Source organism: Ziziphus jujuba, chromosome 4 (assembly GCF_031755915.1).
Source record: "Ziziphus jujuba cultivar Dongzao chromosome 4, ASM3175591v1".
NCBI lineage: Eukaryota > Viridiplantae > Streptophyta > Magnoliopsida > Rosales > Rhamnaceae > Ziziphus > Ziziphus jujuba.
In genome coordinates, this window is record NC_083382.1 from 19336229 (window position 1) to 19339481 (window position 3253).

Consider the following 3253-nt stretch of genomic DNA (forward strand, 5'->3'; position numbering starts at 1 on the left):
AACTCTTTCTTAGTGCCAAAATAATGGAATTCGACCCATATTGAAGTATGTGCACAAATGTGGTGTTTGGATAGCCTTGCTGCTGCCTTAGCATTATTTCATGGCCTTTTAGTGTGCTCAATCTTGTACATAAGCTAACAAACTCATTCTTTGCCGCCAGGAGTCTGCAAATGTACCAAAACAGCTTCCCCGATCCATTTCGGCCTTCACAACCTGGATGCTCAGCACAGGTTTAGTATCTTTGGGTATAATCATACCTTCTTAAGTATAATCATACCTTCTTAAGTATAATCACACCTTGTATGAAGCTACTTAGATTTTTCTTAAACCTTTTAGCTTATGGCCTAGTAATTGGCCCTGTCTTCAGCTGTACAAGATCAACACCCTAGCAAGTTGTAGTTTGCACAGGTGTAGGCAAGTTTTCATCATGCTTGATCTTGATTTAGAGTTTAGAAGTCTTAAAACATGGTACTAATTCAATTTTATTTTATTTTAAGAAAGTAAATCCAACATTGTTTTGAATAGTCATCAATAAAAATAATAAAATACCTTCTTCCGACATGAGTTCTCTCATTCATAGGTCCACATAAATCTGAGTGTACTTGTTGTAGTTTCTTCTTTGCCTTTTTGAGAGTTGTTAAAGGAAATGGCTGCCTCTTGAGCTTGCCAAATTAACATGTTTGATATATAGCTTCAACTTCTTGGATTTTTGATAGATTATTAACAATTTGTTGAGTTTGCCTCTACTTTTTGGTGGCGTAGTTGTAGTGACTAAGTCTTTTATGCCATAGCTCTGATTTTTCTTGGACTTTAATGCCTAAGGCTGATTGATTTTGTTGATTAAATTCAATCACAAGACTATTATCCTTCATATGGATAAGTAACACCACTTTTCCACTCTTAGATATTTCACAACTGGTATTTAAGAATTTCAAAGTGTAACCTTTCTTTATGAGTTGTGGCACACTTAACAGATTTTCAGACCACTTTGGAACATACAACACGCTTGTGATTAGTGTTGTACCTTTTGGTTTTTTTATCACCAACTTTCCCTTTCCTTGCTCCTCCATCATTAATCCATTTTTTTCCTTGATTTTTGTTGCAATTCTTGAATCTAACCACACAAATAGGTCACATTTGTTGCATATATGGTTGGTACAAATGCTTTCCAAGATCTAGTAGTCTTTGCTTGTGCTTGTAAGGTTCCAAGTGAATGTGAAGGTGCGTTCATGCTCTTCACTTGACTTCTCATGTTCTTGAGCATGTCTTGCCTCTTAATTTTGACTCTTTCTCTTGCAAACTTTCTCCATGTGATCGAATTGCTTGCAAATTTTACATTGAGCATTTGATATTGACCAACATAGCTTGGTTGTATGTCCTTGCTTTTTGCATATTATGTAAGGACCATAAGTCTTCTTGTTCCCTCTTTTGTTGGTGATGTCCTTGCGTCTATTTGGCCTTTGAAAGGTTGAGTTTACTGGATTGACTTACCCTTACTATTGGCTGCAAGGACTACTTCACTCAATCTAGAATCACCTTGACGTCAAAGACTCCTCCTTTGCTACATGGCTTGCAAGGCATTGATTAATTCAGCGAGGGAGATCTATGAGAGGTCTCTTGTCTCCTTGAAAGATGAAATCTTTGCTTCATATTTCTCTAGGAGGCATATGAGGATCTTTTCTATAATCCTTGGACCTGGAAAGTCTCCACCTTGCAACTGGATTTGGTTCACAATTTTCATGATTTTGTTTGAAAAATCTTTCATGGTTTCATACTCTAGCATTTTTGGATTCTCAAATTCTCTTAAAGTTAAGCAGCTACATTTGTTTTGTCCTTGTGTTTCCTTAAAAATCCTCCTGAAGCCTTTCGTAAGTTTGTTTAGGTGTTGTCCAAGTCATAATACTTGTAGAGATCTCATAGGTAACAGCAGTTTGTATTGCTATGAAAGCTTTATAGGGCCTTGCATTTTATTCATTTTTTAGCATAATTTGGTTTACAGAAGCTCTTGCCCTTAAAGGTTTTGGTTCATAATCATATTCAACCAGCTTCTAAAGGACATAATCTCGAAGATAGGCTTTCATTTTGATCGACCAAATTGAGTAATATTGGCCGTCAAATAAAGGAGTTGAAGGTGTTGAAAAATGTGAAGAAGCCATTGAAACCGATAAGTATTCTTTGGATTCTTGCTTGGTTTTGGCAAAGGATTAAAGAAATAAAGCTCTGATACCAATTTAAAAGTTTAAGGCAATGTTTAACTAAAGAGAACAAGGGTTTAAAGTTGTTGGTTGATTTTGGAAAGGTTTTGATTAGCTTGGCCTTGATGCTTTGGAATAAGCTGCTGAATTTAATATTGTTGTTTCTCTTATTTTCAAAAAGGAAAATAAGGTGTTTTGCTAAAACCAAACTTCAATCCATTCATTATAATGTTACACATATATATAGTTTGTAAAAGTGGTGTGGAAGCACACCATAGCTGAACCTACGCACCAATAGTTTCTAAGTCCTTTAAGGTGAAGCAAGAACAAATGTGAATGCAACTTCATAACTAGCTTTCTTAAATTTTGACTAGTGTTGCTTCCTTATTAAGTCCATCAAGTTTAAGTAGTCCCCAAGCATGATGTCACGTGGCTTGGCATGCATTGGATTAGAGGTTAGCCAAATGACAAGACTCCATGTCACTAAGCAGATGTCCATGTCACCATCCACTTCACCGTGGTACTTCCATGTCATCAAGGTGCTTGATTTTTCTTAAGCCATAATTTAGCTAATATACTTTAATTACATTGTTTTGGTCTTTGAGCACCAACTTAACTAGCCTAAATTGTACACGGAAATTGGATAGAATAAACTACAAGTTAAAACACAAAGACAAACTGGAATTGCAAACCTTTCGGCCTAAGTAAATATGTCTCAGGTTTGCTCATCATCATGGCAAACAATGCCATGGTTCTCTAACATCACCAAGTACTGTAAAAAAAAATTGTATATTTTTACATACATAGATGAATAAATAAATAAGATAACAATGCCAACGACCACTTATGTTAATTACTTATAAGGTCAATTTTTTTACAAAAGATATATATATATATATATATATATATAAGTATTACTTTCTTACATCACGATGATGAAATATAGATGTAGCATTTTGAAATCTTGGTACTTGTGAAGAATGCCAGTTGAGAATCCAAGGAACAAAAATATCCGGCATCTTATTTCCAAAGGTTTCAGCTAAAAAAGGAATCATCTC